Here is a 27096-nt window from a genome sequence, read left to right on the forward strand (position 1 = left end):
AAATAAAATAAAATAAAATAAAATAATAAAATAAAATAAAATAAAATAAAATAAAATGGTGTCAGGAAATTGGTAGTGTCTGGTCAAATTGTGCATGCTCATAGTAAAGCAGCAGTTACCAAAAACAAATGAAGGCTAGAGAATATGAATGAACTCAACCAAATCTTGATGCTTTTCTAACAGATAAAATGCCCACAGCATTTACAGTATTTCCAGTTGCAAAAAAAAAAGAAAAAAAAATCTTAACAAATTCCTGATGGCCTTTTTAAAATTTTGTCCACAAATCAAATGGAACAATTGAATTGGGAGTCATAAATAATTTTCCAGTGAATGAAGATACATGAAGCTGGATTTCAGGATATTCTGAAGTCAATAGGCCAGAGCCAAATAACAAGCACAAAGGAGACATTGGCCAGAGCTAGAGTGTCTGCAAAATTGGCTCTAAAAACCCTTACTTGAAAGCATGCTAAACTGGTCATGCCCTGCCCTGGATACAGGACCTAGGATGATGCAACTTTTAAACAGCATCCTACAGAGGTCTTATTTTGTCACAATAGCTTTCAGAGCATTCTATGGTACAGCACAAATGTTCCTGGATTCTCTACTAAGCTTTATTTCCCCTTCAAAATTTACAACACCAAACAACATCTGGATTCTATTTCAGTCTGAGCAATGGGCAGAGGAGAACCCAGAACCAAATTGAGAGTAAGGATAACTGTTTCTGATTGGACTTGCAAATCAGAGGGAGACCCTAGTTTCAAGTAGAATTCTTCAGAGTCCTTTGGAAAAGCAACATTTTTCCAAAGGACATTATCACATTTGTTTTATCTGGTACTATATGCCCTGTACCTAGCATATAACTTGTCCTATAGAAAGTGTGTAAGAAGTGTTTTTGAATGAAAGATTGAACAGAATGACTTCTTTCTCCACTCAAAATAACCTTCCTCATTTGTGCAGCACATAGTTTACTGAGTGCATAAAAACTGAAAACATTGTGATGTGTTGGCTTATAACAAGATGGCAGTCCTGCCATTACAGTTACCTATGAGGGTGGAAGTATGAGTTATGTGACCATTCAAATGATATCCTTAGAATTCCTGAAAAATAATCTTTCAAGTTAAGCAGATGCCTTTGAGGCAGGGACAAATCTGAAATATAGCTATATGGGTAGCCATACAGGATAATTGGGCCTCTCCTTATTAGGAGTACAGTCTGGCTGGAAGTTAAGGACTGTCCAGAAAAAAAAAATGTTTTGATAACAGATGCAGTATCACAGACGTCCTGAGATTTACCCTAGATAGCTGGGAACCAGACAAACATTTTCCATTTTCCTATGATTACTACACTTTTTTTTTTTTTGGCAAATCTTAGAATAATGTCACAATTGAGCAAAAGCAGCCCAGTGAGAATGCTGGTTTATGTTTCTAACACTTCAGTCCTAATATTCACAAAGAACAAAGTCTGTATTCCACAAAGAAAAAGTGACTGTTCCATTAAACTACATTGATATATAATATAGACTAACTAGAAACAGAAACATTTAACAGGATTTTTATATTCCAAATCTACTTGGGCCTGCAGATAATCCTCTTCAAGTTAGCTGTCAAATTAACTTTTTATACACATATTTTTTTATGAGAAAGACCATTAGGAGATAATTGAGATCTTGCCTAGAATCATGGCTGATAAAAGTAGACTTGGACATGGTTTCTAGTGATAATGGAAAATATTTAGATATGCCAAGACTAAAAGGATGACCGCATAATCAATTATTTTATTATAATGTACAATAGCCTAATAGAAGGAAGTATTAATAGCTATTAACAAAGTTTTGTGTTATATCTCAAACCTTTTCTTTCCAATATATTAGTTCAAGTATTGTTTGCAGTTAGAAGAAGTCACTATAACAAAATAGAATACAAACTAATACGTGGCATTTTATTACAACCCAGTAGAGACCGTGGGGGTTTTATTTTATTGCTGACTTGACTTTAGGTACCATTTTGATCACTCTTGAGTGTGGAGTCTGGTGTATATGAACAATTAAGGGATCTATGAGTCACCTGTTGGGACTCTAAAGGAAACAACAGATGCGGAATAACTTAAGCACGAATGCTATCCTGCTCACTCCGTAGTTGAGGTGGGCTGAAATTTAGGAGGTTCACATAAGAGTAAGATATCTAGGTATTAAAAAAGAAATATAGCAGAATACATCATTTGATCAGAGAGTGGATATCAAAGAATAAGAATTACAAAACATCATTGAATGTTGGCATTCCATCTAGCCGAAAAGTAGTTATAAAGAAGGCTTTCTGAGAAAAGGTGCTCCACACATCTTGTCTATGAAATCACAAGAATACCTGCCCCAGCTCTGAGGGGGTGTGTGCTTTTAGCCTGGTCAGGATGATGAGGTTTCTAGAGCGAATCTATTGTTTATGAAATTGCCATATTCACATACTTGTATACATTAAATATATGCTAGCATGAATAATAATCTTATAGACATTTATGCTATTTTGAAATGACATCAGAAAGTGAAATATTCAAGTGGCATCATAAAAAAAAAACTTTTAAAAGCATGCTGTGTGTAACATACCCAGTCAATTCAATTATCTTTGACCTCTGAAATCACTACAACTTCTGTAAAAAGTTTTCAGTGGTAGATTGCAAAGTCATTCTAAAAGTAGACACATGCAGCATAAATATAAATAGTATCTAAAAGTAGGTACTTATCCAAGCAAGGTATGTGCTTTTCAGAATGATGTCCTTAGGAATGGCTTTATGAAGTGAATTTTGTAAATTGTTGTGAAAAAAAATAGGGTAAAGAAGGCTATTTCATGTATGAACATATTTTCATATATATTAAGCTTTTCTGCCTACAGCTTATTAAAAAAAACAATTGAGCTCATAGTGCCATTTAAAGAAACATTAATTCATTCTTGAATTATGCAATGAAATTCAAGCAACATGGTGAATTTTGTTTTGTCTTAGCCTGCAAAAGCTTACATAAATTTTATATATAGTTGCTATAGTTAACGTAATTTTTTCTATTAGTGGAAAGAAGGCAAAATTAAGTAAGCTTTGTATTTTTATATATATTAGAGCTTATTATATCATTACTTTTAATATAAACTGCTTCAAGTAATTTTGGAATAGCAAAGTGTATATATCGGTAAATATGTGCATGCTAAATAAGGCTATGTAAGTGAAGCAAAAATTATTTGCTGACCTACCAATAGATACCTACTATATTTATTCTGGCAATGGTGATACTATCCACATAGAACATCTAAAATATTTAGCCCTCTTTCCTGACACATTTGCCAAATAACTTGTCTGAGTTCTGGGACTATTTGAGACCATATTAACAGAAAGCAAGAATCATAAGGTCTATGAGTGATCAGACTTTGAACACAAACTCTGCTATTGACTGATCTCAATAAATCAACAGAAAGGGGTTCTGTGAGTGTTTAATGACAATAAGGAGAGTATTTGCATTTTGTGCTAGAGAATTTATGTTTCAAGGACCTCATTTTCTCCAAATAAAACAAAAAAGTGGACTGGATAATGTAGTTCATAGACATTTACAAAGTTCTTATAAAATGTTTCAACCTGGATTTTGAAGAATTAGAAGAGTATTGATAGTTTTTTTAAGTTATAGCACAATTGAAACTTGGTACTTCCAAGTCCTTAAGAAGGCATATCAAAGATTCATGAGTAAAATCATTCAGTAGGTCATCTTATCCTTTGATGATTTGAATTTACTTTAGACCTGAAAACACAGTTGCCTATTAAATATACTATGGAGAGGGCCAAGTCCCCCAAGAAAAACTGCAACATGAGTTATTCCAATTATCCTTGATGCCCAGAGAACTATTACTCAGAGCATGATCCAAAAAGAGAAAAGTAGAGGAGCTAAATATCTTTGTTAGAAAAAACCAAGAACCAAAAACGAAAAGGCGTAGTTATTTACACAATAAAATTAGGAGAAATGTCTATCAAGAACTCCAGATGAGGGTATGTTTCTATTAAAAGAACAACACCTTCACATCTGAAGCCAGGTTTCATTAGAAGCTGGCATTAGCTAACTTTACCTAGACATTTACATAAGAGAAACCCACATCCAAGTGCTCATCTCCACTCAGATATTAGGAGGTAAAATCTAATGAACAAACTGCTGAATGTGCTAAGTCTCCACAGGAATCAAGCTTACCTCATGCAAGCCTACTTGTTGAAAAAGGAAAAAACTCACCAACTTATGTCATTAGGAATTTAATTTACACACTGCAACATTCATCACCACAGGCTCTTTCTCTAGTTTCATTTATGTTTTTCCACTCTGCAAAACCCAAGCCAGATACTTTTTGCACACACCATGTTTTCAAAGAAAAACAAATAGTGTAAGTAAAATAGACAGATATTTCTGCCACTAACAGTTAAGATTTATAGTATTTGTTGACAGATTACAAACTGCAATCTTATGATGCTTCCCTCTGTATTCTAGAAAACATTTTTTAACACTCTTTACAGTAATTGGAAATACTACACATAGATTTCTATTTATAATCATAGCCTATGCATATCTTCTTCCTTGTAATGCTTCAGGTACTTTCAGAAAGAAAGGCAAACCATTCGATATTGTCAAATCTATACTAATGCTCAAAATCATATTGCAGGACAATATAGTCTAGTTTAGAGATTAGAATTGAGGGGCCATGTGTGATGCTGCCCTGAAGGTCTCCAGAATGACCCATAACAAATGCCTCTAACACTGCAGCAGAAACCAATGAAGACATTTCTGTGTTGTGTACAGGTCACATTGCTCTCTAACTGGGAGGTTTTCTAATGGAAACACATTAACCTTAGTGACAGCGAATCAGTAAAGTAAGCAGTTTGATTTTCTGAGTTATGAATTCCCATCAGGCTAGCAAGCCTACACGATGCCTTCCGTCACAGAGGGTATTATTAAAGCATAGAGTTTTTATTGAATTATAAAATGATTACTTTGAGAAAAGAATGACAACTTACCCTACATCTACAAATTAGTAATTTTTTTTTTTTTTTTTACTATTGTAGAACCTCTCATTTTACTAGCGACTAATACAGAACAATTTTTACAAGCAAAATATTACTCAGGTGCTTTCTTTCTTATTTACACTGTATTTTTCTTGAAAGGTCTATGCTAGTAAAAGTGAAGTGTCTTCATCTTGATTTGTGAAAATGGTAAGAGAAATGTCTGTAATGATGGGCATTTTTCTATTAGAGTGGTGAGAAAAAGTTCTTTTACTTTTTTAGAGATTTTATTTATTTACTCATGAAAGACACACACACACACAGAGAGAGAGAGAGAGAGAGAGAGAGAGAGGCTGAGACACAGGCAGAGGGAGCAGCAGGTTCCAAGCAAGGAGCCTGACGTGGGACTCGATCTCAGGACTCCAGGATCATGCCCTGGGCTGAAGGCAGGCACGAAACCACTGAGCCACCCAGGGATTCCCAGAAAAAATTCTTTAATAAGTGAATAGATACGGGTATGATATGTCAAGAAACAGACAACTTTCTTTTGATTGATGATTTTTAATTTTTAAAAATTTTTTGACCAAATGCAAGTACTGCATGGGAAGGATTTTGGATTTGAGGACTGAGGAACAGTCTTTAGTAACTTGTTACCAAATGGGAGGTGGCTATTGATAAGTCATCCCATTTTATTTCCATTAAAGCAGTATCTTTAATGTAGAAATGAAAGGTATTTATATTCCCTGCTTTGTGGCACTTACAAATGATGGCAGCATTTCATGGGTGTAACCTTTCAGAAGATAAAATATCAGAAGTACTTTTATATAGCAGATCATTTTGGAATCAAGTAATTGTATGTCACCTTCAGATTTCAATGGGAATAAATATCTGACTTTGAAATATTCTTCTTTTTTCCTTGAGATAGAAATAAATATAAAAGTACTTTACCTGTTGCCAATCAGATGGAAGTTTCTTAGCATGGATTTACTTCAAAAATCTTTTCATGAGCTAAAAGATTAGCTAAAAGGTTCTCTGGATAGTCTCCAGTTATTTGAAATATCATAACCAGTTTTTTTTAAATTAATTTATTTGTTTGACAAAGAGAGAGAGAACAAGCAGGTGGAGGGGCAGGCAGAAAATGGGGGCAGGCTCCCTCTGCTGAGCAGGGAGCCTGATGTGGGACCCGACCCCTGGACTTCAGGATCACACCCTGGGCCAAAGGCAGACGCTCAACCGTCGAGTGACCCAGACGTCCCTCATAACCAGTTTTTAAACAAAACTTTGTAATAGTCCTCTTATGACAAATTCTACATGAAAGCACATACTTTTCCATCTTGTTTTTAGGGTATTGAAAGTATAATTGTCGGGCACCTGGATGGCTCGGTGGTTGCGTCTGCCTGCGGTTTAGGTCGTGATCTGGGGCTCCTGGGATCGAGTCCCACATCAGGCTCCCCGCAGGAAGTCTGCTTCTCCCTCTGCCTATGTCTCTACCTCTGTGTGTGTGTGTGTCTCTCATGAATAAATCAATAAAATCTTTTGAAAAAAAGAAAATATAACTGTCTTTAGAGATCTTTAAAAATTCCTCTGATTATAACAGTAGGGAATTTTGTAGTCTGGTGGACATCTACACTGCTTTTTACTCCTCTTCTTTTCAAGCTCTTGAATAATGAGATGGCTAGAGGGAATCAAATGAAGTCAGATTTTATTCTTTTTCTCATAAAGCTATTTGTTCACTACTTTCCTTCTTCATTTGCCTTATTCATAAGTTTCATTATTAGATTTCTGACATTCAATGAACATTTGTCAAACTGTAACTGAGCTCCAGGTAGTGTGGTCATCATCCAAAACACAGAGCATATTAGTTCCAAATGAATATTTTTCTGAACATGAGATGTATCTGGGCTACTAACATTAATAAGACGCCCATTTCTGATCTGAATTCCTTACAGAACATGTCAGTGGCAGCTATCGCCTTTCACCATTCACTTGCCATGTTTTCTGTTTGGAGGGGAGAAAAACGTAGATTAAATTCTCAACATTGTTTCATTGGACACAACCACCAAGTGACTGCTAGTTCGTTCAGTCTGTAGGTCTGTGATGTTTCTCTCTTAATTTCTACACTTTTGTCATTTTGATCTGATACAGATTTGAAGAGTCAAGTTTAGCCCTAGTTAGTGTGGTGGCCCCTAACCTAGGTCCTCGGCATGTGTAACTAGTATGGGGGTCGGGGGGAATGGAAGTCCATGGAGAGGATTAGGAGGTTTCATGCGCTTGAATGCAGGCAACAAACCATCATACTGTCAGCAATGGTTTGTTGTTGCTGCTGCTGCGATTAATATTATTGCCATCATTGTTATTATTAACATAGTGTTTCAGATCTTTTGAAATACACTTAGGAATTATTTGACCTCACATGACCTCTTTTACCGTATCACAAATGTACATTTTTAATGTTTTGATAATTGCGTTTCAGTGTGACTTGTTTCATCTTTTTTCTTTTTAAAGATTTTATTTATTTATTCATGAGAGACAGAGAGAGAGAGACAGAGAGAGAGAGAGAGAGAGAGAGAGGCAGAGACACAGGCAGAGGGAGAAGCAGGCTCCAAGCAAGGAGCCTGACATGGGACTCAATTCTGGGTCTCCAGGATCACACCCTGGGCTGAAGGTATTGCTAAACTGTTGAGACACCTGGGCTGCCCTGTTTCATCTTGTAGTCCTAGGTCTTTCATTTGGGGAATTTAGCAATTTATTCTGAGAATACACTTGTAGTTTCCACCAGCCTGCCAAAGAGGTCCATGGCATAAAAGTGTAAAGCCACCAGAGTTAGAGGGTCATTTAACAGAAAAATATGGGAATCTGTATTATTATTATTATTACTGTCAAGAATAGTCTCAGCAAATGTATGTCAAAGTCCTGTCACTCAGACATTTCCTTCATACACAGCAGACTGAAATTGCAAGGTTATACTCACAAAAATCCACCCTTAAACTAAACATAAGTGACCAAGCCTGACGACTAAGGAAATTGGAGCACAGTAGCCCCCCTTCATCTGTGGGAGTATACACCAAGACCTCTAGTGGGTATCAGTAACCACTGACAGTACTAAACCTTATATATACTATGTTTTTCTTAATATACACACACCTATGATAAAGTTTAACTTATAAATAATGCATAGTAAGAGATCAACAATAACTGATAATAAAATAGAACAATTATAACAATCTACTGTAATAAGAGTTATATGAATGTGATCTCTCTCTCTCTCTCTCAAAATATCTTCCTATATTATACTCCCCCTTCCTGTGATGATGTGAGATGATGAAATGCCTACCTGGTGAGATGAAGTGAAGGAAATGACATAGGCATCAAGACGTAGTGAGGCTACTGTTGCCCTGACAAAGCATCAGAAAGAGGATCATCTGCTTCCAGACAGTGGTTGACCACAGGTAACTGAAACCACAGATAAGGGGTGGGTGGGTGTGGGGGGACTACTGTATTGAAAAAAGTTTGCTGAACTGATGGACAATAGGTGCTTTCCTGGAGAAAGAAAGAAGTGGAGAAATGAGAGGGTGAAGGGGTTTGGAAGAAATGAGGGCTTTTTAGATGAAGGTGCACCTTCACCTTTTTTTTTTTTTTTTTTTTTTTGCACATAGCTGGTTGGCCTACCAGGTCCTTTATGCAGTTGAATTTATAAGGGGACACCAAGGTAAGACAAGTAAAGTTCCAGTTTGAGGGCCTCCGTCTCCCTCCCCTGAATCCTGATCCACTGGCTGCCAAAGCCGGAAGGGGTTTGGGGTAGGGTGCTTGGTCACAGGAAAAGCTGCTATGGTTGGCCCAGCAGATGGGCAGAAAGAAAGGAAGTTTTTTGTTTGTTTTTTTTTCCTTCTTTTTTCTCTTTGGGCAAGAAGAACACTGGGCTCCTGCAGGCCTGGAAGGCAGTGCTGAGGTAGTCGGTGGCGGTTGACCTGGTCTTTAAGGCGTCATTAGGTCATATCTGGAGTCAGAATACATCAAACAGTGACGATACAACCCAGTTTAACTGTCCGGTTTTGTTCTTTCTTAGGGGTACATAAAATTATGGGATGTTGTACTGTGGCTTCTTAGATTTGTTGAAATTCGGTGTTTATAAGCTTTTAATGACGTAGCTAATAATTTCTCTGTTTAATACTAAAAGCTGCTCCAACTTGCAAGGTAGGATTGGAAGGTTTTATGAGCCCAAGATGGGGTTTTATGATCCTATTCTCAAAATAGAGCAGTTCTCATCCTCCTGTTAATACGTGGAGGCAGCACAGACTAAGATCCAGGTTTTTTCTTGTCCTCCCGTAACCGTTCAAAACGATGCAGGTTTGTATGATCACTTAATTTTTCACCCACTACCCAGCAGAGACTATATTATGTACAGAATGTATGTAAATAAATTGAATAACACCCTTCTATGACCTTTGCAAAGATGCAGCTTTTGCCAAACTATGTGAAGATTTTTTCTTTAGACAATGTCCTACTCACTTACGGCTGTTACCTTACAGTCCATGTCAGCTCCACTGTTTTCTGAGCAAAATATTGGATGGTTTGCAATACTCTAAACTTTTGGAAGGGTCTTCCCCCTAGAGGCTTTTTGCATTTTCAATTATGAGCTCATCCCTTTAGTCAAGTTGTTAAATATCAGGAATTTGAAACTGCACTTAAAAATGAACCACAGGGGCACCTTTTTTTTTTATTTTTAAGATACTTTTTTATTTATTCATGAGAGACAAGAGAAAGAGAGAAAGAGAGAGAGAGAGAGAGAGAGGCAGAAACACAGGCAGAGGGAGAAGTAGGCTCCAGGCAGTGAGACCGATGTGGGACTCGATCCAGGGACGCTGGGACCATGCCCTGAGCCGAAGGCATACGCTCAACTGCTGAGCCACCCAGGTGTCCCCGGATGCAACTTTAGAAGGGCTATGTCCTCTGTGGTTGGCTGCAGTCTCCCCGACTATTACTTCCTCCAGGAATGGCAGATATAGAGCCTGTGGTCAGGGTTAGGAGCACTCGATGGTATATGTGCCAACCCCATCTAAGCTTCTCCTCTGGCCACTACCTCCCCTGGCTGTTTGTTCTTCGAGAGGCAGTCCGTACTGTGGCACCGTGGGCCTGGTGTTCCCTGCCATGGTGGTACTGACCCCCAAATATCCTCATAGAAAGTTAGTCATGGGACAGGTAAACGAAGAAGCTGTACTTAAGGTTTTGCTGTGGAGTAGTCACACACCCAAGTGTGACTGGAATCGTCTGACAAAAGTGGTGAGCTCTCCTCCATGTGGAGACTGAGTCACATGGGGTAACCAAAGTATTAAGAAATAAAGACATTGACAAATACCCTTGGACATGGGAAAGAAGGAGAGGGAGTATAGTCCAATGGCATGGGTTTCAAAGGGATGTTTTGTTTTGTTTTGTTTTGTTTTGTTTTGAGAGATGTGCATGGCAGGGGAGAGGCAGAGGGTGAAGGAGAAAGAGAATCTTAAGCAGGCTCTCTATGTCCCACATAGGGCCCACATGAGGCTCGATCAAAGACCCTGAGATCATGACCTGAGCTGAAATCAGAGTCTGATGTTTAATGACCGAGTCACCTAGGTGCCCCAAAGGGATGGTTTTTAAAAGATGATAGGGTAATAAAAATGTTCTTTTTAAGGAAACATTCTGATACAAAAATTCACTGCACAGAGAGACATAAAGAAGCATAGTGAGTGGTTTTTAAAGGTCCTGGAAAGGCCAGTTGAGGGGATCCTTCCTTTATGAAGTATGGCCACCTGAACTCAGGAGGGGAAGAAAAGAGAGAAACAGTATAAGCTCTACCTCTGAGAAGCCTAACATAAAAGGCTACAAGTGATCCTGGGGTTTCTGAAGAAAAACACTTCTCACATTCTCCAAATCTAGATTTTCTGAGATACAGCAAGGGATAATATAATGGCAAGAATGTTGAAGAGAATATTATCATAAAAGTCCTGAAACTTTCAAGTGTCATGTGTATCATGAGTCAAAATTATTTACAAATGTCATAAACGCACCTGACAAATCCACTAACTACCCATTAAGTATTTTCTTTCGCAAGAGATCAGCTTCACACTGCGTCTATTTTTGCAAAATATTCTACATTTTACTTTCTTTAGTTGGAGGAACGATCAGTTTTGACAGCACTTTTAACAACTAACCAGGGAACTCTTGTGACTTGGAGATAAATATGTTATAGGTCTGGGGAGACTTGTTTTGTCTAAAGGAAAGAGGGTGAAAAAAAATACCTCCTAAAAAAATACCTCCTAGTGGCCCCCAAACCTCTAGTAGAGTTTGATCGTTGTATTCCTAGCCTAAGAAGAAGAGCTAAAGGATCGCAACTTTCACTCAGCTCTCAGAACACTTTAGCAGTCTTAACACTCACTGGGCAACTAAGAAGGCCCTTACATTCATATTTATGATTTAAAATGCTTATATTTCCTGCCTATTTTAATAATCACATAAGACCATTAATAGAAAGAACCATATCTTATAATTCTTCTGTGATCTGCAAAAGCCTCTAATTCAGTCCTAAAAACTCATTAAACCACTGGCTGATTAAACATTACAAAGTTCCAGGTCAGTAAAGCAATGATCATTCTTGCTCTGTATGGCCAGGACTCCCAGCACCTCTTGGATTACATTGGAGCTCCTGTTCTCTGGTAAGGGCTGCCTATCAAAGCTGTCCAAACACACATAGGAACCCCATTATTCCCAGCAAGGTTTTCCATTGCTTAATTAATTCAACCCTACTCTTTCAAGATCGCCTTGAGTAGTACTATTGAATCCCAGTGACTTAAGAAGCTGGCTTTTCCCAGCAAGTAGTTTTATGAACTGAGTGTGAACCAGAAACAGTGATAAAATATTACCTGTCCCTATTGCTCTATTTGTACAAAAGCTGTTATTTTGAAACGGGCTATTCCTGTCTAAATACCATTCACATAGAACCAGGTTTTAAATCAGGCAGATTTTTCAAGAAGCCAGACATGTTAGGTGGGAGAAGGGCAGTGAAATGATGAAGCAGAAACCCATACTAAAACATGCACAAGGGACAGCCCGGGTGACTCAGTGGTTTAGTGCAGCCTTCAGCACAGGGCCTGATCCTGGAGACCCGGGATCGAGTCCCACGTTGGGATCCCTGCATAGGGCCTGCTTCTCCCTCTGCCTTTGTCTCTGCTGCTCTCTCTCTCTCTCTCTCTCTGTGTGTCTCTCATGAATGGATAAACAAAATCTTTAAAAATAATAAATAAATAAATAAATAAATAAATAAATAAATAAATAAAACATGCACGAGGCTCTTTCCCTTTGTCCCCCTTCCCCCTTCCACACACACTAAGGTTTAAGGGTTGATTCTGTTCAAAATATTCCATTGTTGTGGTGTTTTATATGAATTGAATTCTTGAAAGACAAACTGATGTTTCTTCATGTAATAAAGATGCAAACAAGACTTCTGTTAGCTCATAAAGTATGTCTAGATCATCTCCAGATTCAGAGCCCAACACTCTGCCTGGCCAATGGTAAGTGCTATACACTTATTGATCCAGAACTCCAGAGAAGTTTCAAAAGACTTCTTCTCTGAGATGATATTAATATCTTGCTTTCTTTACTCTCCCTTTTATGATAGGTTGCTATTTTTCTTCCTGTCTCAAACATAAAGTTCATAAGTGCTTGGAAAATTACCTGTCTTTCCTGATGGCTTTATTATGTCTCTCGTGTTGATGTGAGAAAGAATAAACCCAAGACTACCACCATTTACAGATCTGAAACAGTCTGAAGCCCCTCAGGAGTAGGCTCTTATGAAGAAAGTTTCTCAGTAAAAAAAAGTAGAGTAAGTAACCCAGACCTGTGGAATATGGTTAGACGTAAAGACATTTGAGACGTAAAGAAAAGCCTCTGTCTTAAGTCTAGAAGTTGAGTAGCATTATCCAAAGGTCAAAATCAAATCCATTTCAATCTTACTACTTGTTGAGTGTGGACTTTCATTTGAAATCCCACTCAATCACTGACCTTTCAGCTTATGATTATTTTTCCTTCTTTTTCTACCTTTAGGCCATTTTTAAATAAAGTTTATTGAAGTATAATTTACATGTAATAAATGACATCCATTTAAAATGTATAATTTAAAGAGCTTTGACAGATACACACACTATAATCACACTACAAAATATTTGTATCCATGACCCAAAATGTTTTTTCATGTCCCGTTGCCATCCATCCCTTTTATAGCCTCTGGACCTGAGCAACCACTGATTTGCTTTTTGTCACTTTAGCTTGAATTTTCAGTATTTTATATTCAGGAAACCATGTAATGTGTACATTTTTGTTCCTGACTTCTTTCAACTTAAAGATTTTAGATTCACCTAATTTTGTGTATGTCTTTACTTTTCTCCCTCTCTCTCTCTCTCTCTCTCTCTCTTTTTTTTTTTTTTTTTTTTTTTTGTCTATGGCTTAGTAGTATTCTATCCTGTGGATATACTACTTTTGTTTATCCACTCACTTGTTGATGATCACTTTTGAGTCATGTGTAGCTCTTGACTATTGAAAATAAAACTTTGTGTAGGGTTTTTTTGTTGTTGTTGATTTGTTTTTTTGGTTAACTGCCTAAAAGTGAGATTGCATTTTTATATTTCTTGGTTAACTACTTGAAAGTGAGGCTGCTGGTTCATGGGGTGAATAGATGTTTTTCTTTTTGAAAATCTGCCAAAGATTGGGATCCCTGGGTGGCGCAGTGGTTTGGCGCCTGCCTTTGGCCCAGGGCATGATCCTGGAGACCCGGGATCGAATCCCACATCGGGCTCCCGGTGCATGGAGCCTGCTTCTCCCTCTGCCTGTGTCTCTGCCTCTCTCTCTCTGTGACTATCATAAATAAATAAAAATTTAAAAAAAAAAAAAAAGAAAATCTGCCAAAGATTCCCAAAGTGTCCATAGAATGTTATATTCTCATACTCTATGTGTGAGTTTCATCTGCTTCAAATCTTTATCATCACTTGGTATATTCTTAGTCTTTTCAATTTAATTTAATTATTTTTAAAGATTTATTTATTTATTGTAGAAAAAGAGAGTGAGCACAAGCAGGGTGCAGAGGGAGAGCAAGAATCATAAGCAGCCTCCATGCCCAGCGCAGAGCCAGAGGTCAGACTCGATCTCACGACTCTGAGATCATGACCTCCACAGAAACCAAGAGTTGGACATTTAACTGACTAAGCCACCAAGACGTCCCTTAGTCTTTTTAATTTTAGACATTCTAATGAGTGTGAAATGACATTTCATGTGGCTAACATATGGATTTCCCCAGTGACTACACATTGTTAAGCATCTTTTCAAGTGCTTATATGCCATTAATATATCTTCTTTTGAGAAGTGTTCATCTTTTACTAATCTTCTTGGGTTGTTAGTCTCCTAATGACTGAATTGTAAGGCTTCTCTCTATATACTATCGGTCTTTTATCAGAGATATATACTGTGAATATTATCTCCTGCCCATTCTGTAGCTTACTTTTTCACTTACAAGTAGTATCTTTCAAAGATTTAACAATTTTTTTTATTTTAATAGTCTAATTTATCTATTCTGTGTACGTTTTATGATTCATGCTTCTTAAGAACTCTTTCTTAAGCATTCATGCTAAGCATTTTTGGCTCTAAGGGCACAACAATTTCCTCCTGTTTGGGTGGAATTTTTTTCCAGGTCTTGTTAGAAGTAACCCTCTCCCTAGAATGATCTGGTTCTGACCATCTAGTATCTCATTTATCTAATTTATGGATTTTTATATTTGTATTCAGTTATTCCAGGGAAGCCTCAGAATTCCCAAGGGTAATAAAAGATCCATAGGGAAATATTGAACAGAAAATTAGGTCTTTGATGTAAAGCTATTTTTCTTTCTTTCTTTCTTTCGGGAGGGTAGAGGCAGTGACTGTAGAAGCAGTTAAGATTCGTCCATAGAATTTAAACCTAGAAGGGGCCTTAGGATCTTCTAGTCCAATTGCTCCCTTTTGTAACATAAGAGAACTGAAGCTTTTAAAAGGCTAAGTGATCTTTCCATTAACACATGATTAGTTTTTTTTTGTTCTCTCTACGCTGAGGCATAATCTATACTCTCACATAGAATTCTAAAGTAACACTCTTATTTCAACTAATATTGATAAAATCACTGAGAATCTGCCCATAGTTTAAATTCCAATTTCAAATATACCTCAGGAGAGCTATCGGAAATTTCATAATTTGAATGGAGACTGCCTGTCCCCCAGGTAGTTTCTTTCTAAATGATAGGATGTCAGAAAAATTCCACTTATCAAAATATTCCCTATGCACCCACTGGATTAGTTATCTATTGTTACATAACAAATTACTCTAAAACTTAGCAGCAACATGTATTTATCTCACAATTTTTTTGGTCAAAAATCCGGGCATGGCTTAGCTGAGTCCTCTGCTTTATAGTTCTTCAAAAAGCTGCAGCCAAGTCCTTGGACAAATTTGTAGTTGATCTCAAGGCTTGATGGGGCAAGGATCAGCTTCCAAGGTCACTCAAAAGGTATCAGTTGGATTCAGTTCTGTGCAGAATGTTGGACTGAGGGTTTCAATTCTTCACTATTGGCCAGAGGCAGCCCTCTGTTCATTGGCAAATGGTCCTTTCCATCAGGACAAGCACCCAAGCTGAGCCAGAGAGGAAAAGTCACAGTCTTTTATAAGCTAACTCAGTAGGTCCCATCCACTATGGTGAGAATACCAGAGATAGGGATCATTGAGAGTTATTTTAGAAGCTGCCTACTGCACCCACATAAAATAATACTTATATTTCCTATACCAGAGATTCATTTTCTTACATTAAGTCCTAACTTTTAAGAATTGGCACTTCGAAATTGGCACTATCCAAAAGGATTCAACTGTGGGAATGATAACATGTTACTGGATTATTACATCAGATCTTTTTTTTTTTTAAAGATTTATTTATTTATTTATTTATTTATTTATTTATTTATTATTTATTTATTTATGATAGACATAGAGAGAGAGGGAGAGGCAGAGACACAGAAGGAGGGAGAAGCAGGCTCCATGCCAGGAACCTGATATGGGACTCGATCCCGGGACTCCAGAATGGCACCGTGGGCCAAAGGCAGGCGCCAAACCCCTGAGCCACCCAGGGATCCCCTACATCAGATCTTTTATATGGATTTGTTATGTAATTAATAATTTGGGAAAGTAGATCCTGGTATACAGGTCAATATTGATCTTGGGTTACCAAGAAGGGAGTAAAAAGTCCCACTTAAGTATCCCTCACTAGTGGAAAAATTCAGAGCCAAGAAGCTTCATGGACTAAAGAGAAGGGCAAAATGAGGTGATGAGAGAGCCATTATCTGGGTTCCCTTGTCTAGAGCTTTAGCCTCAAGAAATGTTCCTTCACTTAAAACAAAACAAAACAAAAAACATTGAATTTGTTCCATTAAGTTCAATCTGTAGAACAATCATATCATTCTGACAAATTGGCATAGGCCATGTATCAGCTGCTCTACCTCCACTCAAAGTTTCCACTCAGCTGGGACTTTTTAAAAGAATTCTAACCAGGGTATATTCTAGTCTACATGGCCCTTCTGATGAGAAAAAATACAACCCCTTCAGGAAAAAGACATCTCTGGGCACATGGCTGGGAGAGCAGAGGACATATTTTGAGAATAAACAGTCATCCTTTTCTCCAATAGATGCAGTCCCCTATGCCAATATGAGGCATAGGGAATAGACAAGAGAGGATGGAGTACAATTTCAACCAGACTTGTCTCCTCAATGGAGAATCTTTGTGCAGTGCATATAGTCCACAATGATCTTCAGCAGCTTAGCTTTCTAATAAGAGTAAATTTAGCATTTTCCTTTTTCTGTGCCATTAAAAGTTAAATTTGGATTTAGAAGACCTGTGTTTGGTTTCAGTTTTGCTACATAATTCTATAGTGACCTAAGGCACGTATCTCCTGAAGTTTCAGTTTTCTATTTTTAGATGAGAGTCCACCTGACATATGAGAGTCTGCATGACATAATCTTTGTGGTAATTAAATGACATTGTATTTGGACATTTTGTAAGCTCTGAGTCTTATATTGAAGAGTTACTTTGATTATCTTTTGGATAAGCCAGTGGGATCTGGGTTTAGTGCCATGTTTTCTCTATTTACTCCAAAAGAGTTAGAGAGGCTTCAGTCCAATTGGCCCACAGACCAAAACTGTGGGCTAGGAGGTCTTCAGACCTGTGTGTGTCTGTCATTCCTGGCCACAGTTTACACAGATGTTCATTATCATAAACTTACTGGCAGACGCAAGTGTCCCAGTGATCACAAAATGGCCCATTTCTTCCATGTTTCAGAAAAACTCATGTTTTTGAAAAAGAACGAACAGAAAGAAACAAAAGGATTACAAATGTAAGTCATAGCATTTTGAAAATCACAGATATTTGATCTCTGTCTAAAAAGTCTATGAATCCTCAAAAATTAACTCAAAAAATAAAATTGCTTTTGAAACTTACTTAAGCCCCTTCCCATCCCCAGGGCAGAGGAATTTTGAGACTATTACATAGTGACAGGACTCCTTCCCAGCTTAGTTTTCCCACATAAATAAGTCCACACCCTCAGTTATCTTAGTTACTTCCTTTTAAACACTTCCTCTCAATCTTATCAATATCTTCACGGTTTAAAAAAAAAGTGGGTGGAGCGGCAAGTTGTTGTACTAATGGCAACAACATGAAAAGGAAACCAGACAGACAGAAAGACAGGAAAGGAAAAATTTAGTTTAGATAAAAGATTAGATTAAATACTTAAGGATTGACAAATTTGGCCTGGTGTCTGAGCCTCAAGAAATCTATATGCTGGATCTCAGTGGAAGGAGGACAGCACAAAGATGGCACATTTTGCAGGGCAAGGTCAGCCATGGAGAGGCAGCTGAGGTGTCTCTCCCAGAGGCTGCTCTCCCCAGTTCCCCAGTCCCAGAGATGGACCAAGCAGAGGACCTTCCTGAGAGTTTCTGTAAATAAGCCGGCCAGTGTCTGGGGACACTGATCTCCCTTCCTATCCAAAAAGAGATGAGAGAAAATCCATTTCAACCTACTGCAGCACCAACAATATTAGGCTTTAAAAAAAAATCTCAGGGAACATAAAATAAAAAGTCCATAAAATTCAAACCGGTGTTCTTGGAAAACTTGAATGAATACAGACTCATTTTAAGGGAAAAGATATTTCTGTCCTTCCCCCTGAGCATATCTGAGGACATTTTCTTCCACTAGCAAGGCTCCTCAGATCCCAGTTACAGAAACATTGACTTAAGAAAAGGTGGATTCCTTGAAAATGGGTTTTAGTTGTGAATTATTATTACAGTCTGTTTTTATAACTTACATGTTGTTGAGTTCTCCGAATACATCTGTGGACTCCTAAGCTTGAGAATAAACAACTAGTTATGCCTGGTGATGAATTTCAGCACAAATATCTATTGGACCTATGACATTTATCAAGTTATTTAAATATTCTGAGTTTAGTGGGATTAATGCAGAGACTGACACCTAAAATGGTGCTAAATGAATTTTTCCATTTTGCTAAGTGCATTTTTACCATTCACAAATGATTTCATATTCTATCTTGCACTATAATCTAGGCAAGAAGTCATTGGTTGCTTCAGTTTATATTTATTCCTCTGTTCCTTTGCTTTAAATGTTCTTCATGCTTTTTGTTTTGTGATTAAAAATTAGACTTGGGGATACTCACATTTATGTTTTAAGAAAGACTAAGTGGGGACACCTGGGTGGCTCAGTAATTAAGACTCTGCCTTTGGCTCGGGTCATGATCCTGGGGTCCTGGGATCAGGTCCCGCATTAGTCTTCCAGCAGGAAGCCTGCTTCTCCCTCTGCCTATGTCTCTGCCTCTCTCTTTGTCTCTCATGAATAAGTAAAATCTTTTTTTTTTTTTTAATGAAAAAGAAAGACTGTTACTACTTTCAGATCTTGAAAGATCTTTATCTCAGTGATTGATTTCCAGATACTGTGGAAGATAGAAATCAGTTGGGTGGCACCCTTTCCAAATGCACAAAAATATTGGATAAAATAGAATAAAAAATAATTTTAAATATATAGTCAAGATCAAAAGACGGAAAGAAATATCTCTGTGTTACAGAAATGAAGAGTGAGTACAAACCAAAGGACACAGCCACAGAGGAAGTGGATCTGGGTAAAGGCCTTTAAGGAATACAGTTTTAGGACCTCAGCTGGAACAGGAGCACAGTCTCAAGACCATGCAAAAAGGGATAGGATAAATCACAGAGTGCCCAGAGTAAAATTGGCAGGCTTAAAGGAACGTACCTTCCACAAAACTGGGACTAGAAAATTCTGCCGACTGCCTGAAGAATTTGACATGTTTAGGAACTGCTGGGAGGTACAAAGGGAAATTAAAGATCTTACTCAATAATATATGCAAGAGTGAGGTGTGGATTTATACTACGCTATGTCTTGGGAGACTTAACTGAGGGAGATAACATAATTGATTTTATCTTAGGGCTCAGGAAGAATGTACACAGTATGTAAAATGCTTCAGCGACTCAGAGTACATGGCCATCCCACAATAACTTAATTATACTAAAGATGAGTTCATGCAAAAATATAAATAAATAAAAATTATATATATAATATATATATTATATATGTATAATAATTTATGGGGCATGTGGTGGCTCAGTTGGTGGAGCATCTGACTCTTGATCTCAGGTCTTATTCTCAGGGTCATGAGTTTGAGCCTTGTGTCCGGCGTGGAGCCTGCTTAAAACAAAACAAAACACAACACAACCTTATTAGCCATAAAAGGAATTGTACCATCATCAGGAAGAGATAACGTATGTGACAAACAGGAAAATGCGAACCCCAAATTTGGGAAAAATAATGGAGTCATTGGTCATATTATCGCTGTTAAAAAAAAAGAACTTTTGACAAAGTATCAGCACATTGAGGTTTTTAAACATCAAAGGCAAGGACTACTAGCCAGATTACACGTGTATGTGTGCCTGTGAGATTCTCCTATAGTCTAGCGCTGTTTTGGAAGGAGATATATTGTATGGCCTGGGGTCAGAGTTTTGTCTCCTCTGTTGGACCAGGCTTGGAAAAGTAATTGATGAGAGGAACTCTCTACATAGGTGGGGCCTCAAAAGATTTCCTTAGTTTTATTTCAAGAAGAACTAGAAAAAAATCATATACCAGCTTAGGACAGCAGCAAAGGAATCTTGCCATCCACCTGGGACCATGAGTGGGGAAGGAAAAAGACACCAGCATGAAATTGAATCTGAGCCACTTCCATATGTAATAAAGTGGTTTAAATGCATTCTGCCTATGTGTTGCTAGAACCTTAAGATCCAACATGAAAATAAAATCTAAGACAAGTGAAACACAGAGGCACTGGTATAATCCAAAGAAACACTGTCTTTGAGAACAGTCATAACCCAGGTTACAAAGCAACACCAGCAGAAGATGAACTCCCAACCTGGATTCACAACCACACAAGAAAACGTGAGGTCAAATCCACATATGCAACAAAGGAAAATCAGCACTCTAGTAAATGGCCATAAGAACAATTTAATTTATTCCATAAATATCTTTGAAATTCTAAAGAGTAAAAAGAAGGGGAAGCCATAATGATTGCTCTCGTGTGTTCTCAAATACTTATGTGTAGGGGCAGGGTACAGATCATTAGACTGAGATTTTAAAGGAAACCACTAAAAGGACAGAAGTAGAATGGATAACTTCCAAACTCATGGGGTGGGGGAAGTAATAAAGAAAACCAGATCAACATAACAGAGAAGAGGAAAAGAGAGAAAAAAAAAAAAAGAAGCAAAGGAAAAAGTGTGCAAAGGAGATGTGCACATACACAAACTTGTAGAAATAAGTGCAAATATATCAGTAATCATAATTTCGTAAAACTGTAAAATATTCCATTTGATATACTTTTGTAATTTTTTTTTTTTAAGATTTTGTATTTCTTTATGACAGACAGAGAGAGAGAGAGAGGCAGAGATACAGGCAGAGGGAGAAGCAGGCTCCATGCAGGGAGCCAGACGTGAGACTTGATCGCAGGTCTCTGGGATCAGGCCCTGGGCTGAAGGCAGCGCTAAACCACTGAGTCACCCGGGCTGCCCCATATTTTTGTAATTTCTTTAAACAGCTTTACACTCATGGACTTTTTGAATAACTCCAATGTTTTTAAACGCAGGTAATATCTTTGTGAATATATGTATGTGTGTGTGTAAATATATAAAAATATATAATATCTAAATATGTAATTACATATAATTTCAGACATTTTCTGCTAAACCTATAGGATAAATCTATAGATGTGGAATTGTAGTGCTTTTTCTTTTCTTGACAGTTGCTGTCAAACCAATCTAACCTGTAGCAGAAAAAAAGAATGTTTCTCTACACCTTGGCCATAGCCATTTACCACTTAAAAAAATACATACATTTGCCATTCTAGTGAATGACGTTTTTTGACTATTATTTAATTTATATTTCTCTTACCTTGAGTTTTAGAGTCATTTGTGTTTTCTGCTTCTACACTTCCCACCCTGCATCAATTTGAAACTTCACTGGCAAAACAAACCAATGAAAACCTGTCACTCTGCTTCAGCAAACCTCCCATTGAGTATCTGGTTCACTCGGCAAAAAGCCACGTCCCCAAGGTGACTCCACATAGGACTTTCCTCAGCTCCAATCCTTGCTAGGAGAGCTCATACTCTAGAAAGTTTGTTCTGGATGTTCTCCTTCTCCCAGCTATCTGCTTGGCTAATTCTCACCCTCCGCAAATCTTTGTGCAGATTTTACCTCTTCAATGAAAGTCACCCTAAATCACCTGTAACACTGCAGTTTTCCCTGCTGGCACTTAATGCCTTGCAAACCCCACCGCCATCTGGCTTTTTTTCCTTTTATTCATTGTTCTATAAATCATATAATATTCACAATATCCTGTCATTTAGTATATGCTATATGATTTGCTATTTACTATGTAGTGAACGTTTGCACACTCATCTCCCCATGACCTTCTCTTGCTCTTTGTCATTTTTTTCTGTTCAACTTAGTTTTTTTTTTTTTTTTTTTAAGATTTTATTTATTCAGAGAGAGAGAGAGAGAGAGAGAGGCAGAGACACAGGCAGAGAGAGAAGCAGGCTCCATACAGGAAGCCCGACGTGGGACTCAATTCCTAGTCTCCAGGATCACACCCCAGGCTGTAGGCGGTGCTAAACTGCGCGCCACAGGGGCTGCCCCAACTGTTAGTTTTTAAAGCACTGATTTGTAGGGCATATTTATAAATGAAAAGTGGTCATTTTATTGCTTTATGTGCAGCAGATATTTCTTCTGACTTGGTCACTTGTGTTTTGAATTTTCATTTTAGGACAAAATTTATTGATCTTATGCCTTCTGTTGTTTTTCTTTTTTTAAAAAAATTATTTATTTGAGACAGAGAAAGAACAAGCAGGGGAGGGGCAGAGGGACAAGCAGACTTGCCAATGAATGGGGAGCCCGACGCATGGATTGATCCCAGGACGCTGAGATTGTGACCTGAGCCAAAGTCAGACGCTTAATCAACTGAGCTACCCAGGCACCTCTATGTCTTCTGTTTTTTTAAGTCATAAGTGAAGAGGTCGTCCCACTCTGTATAAAAAATGTATACACACACATACATATATACATATATATTTATACAAACTCCATAAACATAAACACAGAACTGCAACATCACTTTGTAGGATTTAAAACACATACACACAGTGCCTTTTATTTTCATTGATACTGCATTACTTCCATAGATCAATTTAGAAAAAAACATTTGCTTCTTTGTCATTTTGGTTCTTCCTATTTGAAAATGGTGTATCTATTCTATATAATCTTCTTTGTATAAATTGGATGCATTTAAAGGCTTTGGGGGAGGTTTAAATTTATTCAGATATCCCTTATTTGTTCGTAAGCTTATTTCTGGGCATTTTACACATTGAGTTGCTATTAAGAATAAGATTTAAAAAAAATAAGATTTTTCTTGCAATATCTTTTCTACTGTCCATTATTCATACATAAGAAAACTATTGATTTATATGTTAATTTTGTACTCAGAAACTTTATTGAATTCTTTAATTTGAATAATGTTTTAGATACTTGGCTTTGAAGGTATCATGCTGAATTATTTGCATACAATGAGAGTTCCTATCTCCTTTCCAGTTTTTCTTCTCTTTTTCTTTCTTGGGAGTTATATCAGATATCACTTCCAAAATAATGTTACATCATAGTGGTGATAGTGAAATTCTTGTCCTATTCTAGACTATCATGGAAAGACATCTTTGAGTTGAGATAAACTATACATTCCATTATATTAATTTGTCTCTATTCCTGTTTTACTTTGAGATTTGTTTTTTTTAAGTCAAGTATAAATTAAAAAAATGGTGAAAAATTGTCTTTTCAGCATCTATGGAGATGATCATTTTAATAAGTTTCCTAATACTGAGCTGTGTATATGAACCTCTCTTGGGCAGGTGGATGCTATTATTCTCTTTGCTACTATTTCAGATTATTCAGTTAATATCCATAAATCTTTTCCATGTGCCACCCTTTTGAATTTTACAGTCAATATTATACTGGTTTCATAAAAAGGATTGAAAACTGTCCTTGTCCATTTTCTGCTACAGTTTAAATAGCTGTTTCTCTTCTATCTACCTATCTTCTATAGGTTTTATATAGTCTTCTTAGCAAACTATGATTCTGATACTTTAGGGGAGATGAGTAGACTTTTTTGCAAACATTATTTCTGATGTAGAAATGTTGGGATTCAGAGCCAATGGCCAAGGAAGAATTCTTGAGATGTCTTTGGTGCAAAAGCTGGTTTTATTATAGCACAGGACCTGTGGGCAGAAAAGGCTGCACTGGGGTTGTGACGGGTGACAGATTATATACTTTCAAGTTGGGAGGGTTAAGGATAGTATAAGTCTCTAAGGAATTTTGGAAGCAAGGTTTCCAGACTTCAAGGGGTCTAGCTATTGTTAGGAAAAGTCATTTATAATGGTCTGGTAAAACCCTAGTCATGCGCCTCTGCAGATGTCTATCAGTGGGCCATGTGCTTGGAGGATGATTGCCAACATATATCTTGGGGAGTAAAGATAAAGGAAGTTTCCAATGGAATTTTTATATGTTAAAGTAGACTTACATGACCCTGGGGTTGAGGGGGGGGCGGTCCAGGATACTGAGCTGATTGCCTTTTGCTCTTAGCAAAGTATTAACATGCTGCTGAGTTCCTAGAGGAATGTCACTCTGCCTGTTTCAAGAACTTGTCAATGGGCTGTAAGCAGTAAGAAATTTAATTTTTCTCTCTTGCCTTTGTTTCCCACATCAACTTCCTTTGTAGAAAACTTGTCATTTTGTCAGCTTTAATCTGCTACATTTTTGTAGAAAATGATCTATTTTATCATGGTTTTCAAATTTATTTTCTTCAAGTTAAGCAAAGTTTTCATTCATAATTCCCTTAATTCTTCTGCATCTGTGGTTATTTTCTATTCTTACATTTATATTTAAACTTGTCTCCTTTTTCCTTGATCAGATGAGTGAATAATGTTCCCATTATATGGATAATTATTTTTCAAAGAATTGACTCTTAGTTGAATTAGTCCCACCATTTTTCTGTTTTCTTATTCATTAATGTGTTCTTTACTTTTTTAATGTCTTCTTTATACTCCCTGGAGTATAATTTTCATCATGTTTCATACCACTTTAATTAAATGCTTGGTCTATTAACTTTTCATCTTTCTTATTTATTAATGTGATTATTTAAAGCTTTTCTTTATAGAGCACAGAGAATTCTGATTTGTTTTCATTATGGTCTTTTTCTACGTATTTGCAATTTTAGTTTTGTTTATATCTTTGACATGAGCTCCTTAATTAGTAAGGGTTTTTTTTCTACATTTTAATTAATGTGAGACCTTCAGTCAATTTCAGTATAAGCAGAGAATGTTGCCTACATCCCAAGTCGTTCCAATTTACTGAGATCTCCTCTATGACATAATATTTGGTTAAGGTGTATTAATGTTCCTTAAAAAGGTGCAAAGGAGGAACATTCTCTGTTTGTAGGTTACAGAATTACATGTGTACACATAAATTTTATTATGTTACTTAGGTCTTCTCTATCATCTTCATTTGGCTTATAAAACAAGAACCAAGTCTTAATATCTTAACATGTTAACTCTATATCTGTATATGTGTGTGTCTACTTCACGAATTGATATTTAAATGATTGGTGCTTAGATATTGATGAAAGTCAGATAATCTTTATAGATTGTTCCCATTGCTATCAAAAGAAGTGTTTTTATTAGTCTTGTCCAATATTTTCACTCTGAGTTCTGTTTGCCTGATACAGAAATTGTAGCCACTGTTGTTTTTTTTTCTCTTTGTTTCCTAACATGCCTTTTTCATTTTTTTTTTTTTTTTTACTGTCTGCTCTTCTTAGTTCCTTTGTCCTAGGTATACTCTTGATTTATGCTTTGTGAGCTTCATGATGGCCTTATAAATTTGGGAGGTTTGCTTTCTGTCTTTAGAACATTTAGCAGTTACTTCTGTAAGTATAACAATATATTTAATATTTTACTAATTTGGATAGTATCAACTGAGTCTCCACTGTGAGGCCACAAGAAATTAATATATCCTACCTACTTCTTTCAGGTCTTCTTTTCTTTTTATCTCACTGCTACCAATATAATAGTTGACATTATTTTCTTGGTTTTCATATAGCATTTAGCTTTATGATATTAAAAAGACACATTTCAGTTACCTTGTCAGCTTTTAAATTAAAAGATTGACTCTTGGCTACAAAGTGAATTATACTCTTCCCATGTCCTCCACAAACTTCTTCAATTTTGTCCTTGTGCGTGTGTGTATTTCTATTCTCTTGGTTTTAGCAGTATTCTTCAAGAGAGTTCAAATGACAGACTGTCTATATATCACATCCTCCAAAGTGGAAAACCAAAAATTATTTTATATCTCTCTAAAAGCAAATACATTTTAAAAGGTGAGGATATTTTCCTATAGTCACCAAAGAGTTAACCATGGATTTTAGGAAAGAATTTAGAGAGAATAAGTCCTATACAGCACAGAAAAGAGTAAGTTGAATGGTATAAGAGTAGTATAACTCGATTCTTACAGAATATTTTCAGTACACAAATTTAAATTGTGTCATTAAAGTAGGTATTATGTATATAATAATGTTGCATGAAAATATTGCAAGGCAAAAAAATTTGTGGAGTAAGAACGGTTTGTATTAGCTTCACCTGCATATGCCTAATATAAACACATTTCTGTTTGCTCACTAGAAAGAATTAGTTGAATACACATTCTCTGGACAGTTTGACATACAGTCAAGAGGTACAGTCTGTACTACTTGTCTAACTATGCAAACTCTTCAACTTGAGTTAAGTAGAAAAGGCAGTTTCTAATGGGTTTGTCTTTTGCATGAGAACCTCTTTATGTCTCGTATAACCCCAGGAGAAAATACCACTGGAGTTACTTGGATTGAAATTAAGACCACCAGAATTGGATGTGAGTTTTATTTGCTATGTCAGGGATAAGGGAAAACTCAATGTCTATTGAGTGGCTGTGGCTATCACAGAAGGAATTCAGAGTCAGTTGCTTAAGAAGTCACATATGGGCAGTCCCAGGATGGATTTTATATGTACTTAATCAGTTCAGCCTACATCTTGGTGCCCTGGAGCTGTACCTAAGGTTCATAGGCAGAGTCATCATCCACCTCTCTGAGAATGCCCATCACAAGGGTATCTTTACTTCACTATTATTCATTCATGCATGTATGACCATAAATAAAATTTCCAACTGACATTATTATGAAGTAGACTGCCACAATCCACTGGTTCTCCAACACTGCTCAAAAAGAATTCTAGATGTTTCTTTTTTTTAAAAAAGATTTTATATATTCATGACAGACACACAGAGAAAAAGAGAGAGAGGCAGAGACCCAGGCAGAGGGAGAAGCAGGCTCCATGCAGGGAGCCCGACATGGGACTTGATC

At 37.0% G+C, this 27096-nt stretch overlaps 1 long non-coding RNA gene across 1 annotated transcript; it reads left to right on the forward strand.

The window, feature by feature from the left end:
- The first annotated feature begins 578 nt into the window (after positions 1–578).
- LOC140620296 (uncharacterized) lies at positions 579–19469 on the forward strand. Its single transcript, XR_012020076.1, has 3 exons — positions 579–705; positions 8332–8462; positions 19177–19469. It is a non-coding gene; the product is annotated as an uncharacterized lncRNA (long non-coding RNA).
- Positions 19470–27096: the final 7627 nt, after the last annotated feature.

This window comes from Canis lupus, chromosome 28 (genome assembly GCF_048164855.1).
Source record: "Canis lupus baileyi chromosome 28, mCanLup2.hap1, whole genome shotgun sequence".
Classification (NCBI taxonomy): Eukaryota; Metazoa; Chordata; class Mammalia; order Carnivora; family Canidae; genus Canis; species Canis lupus.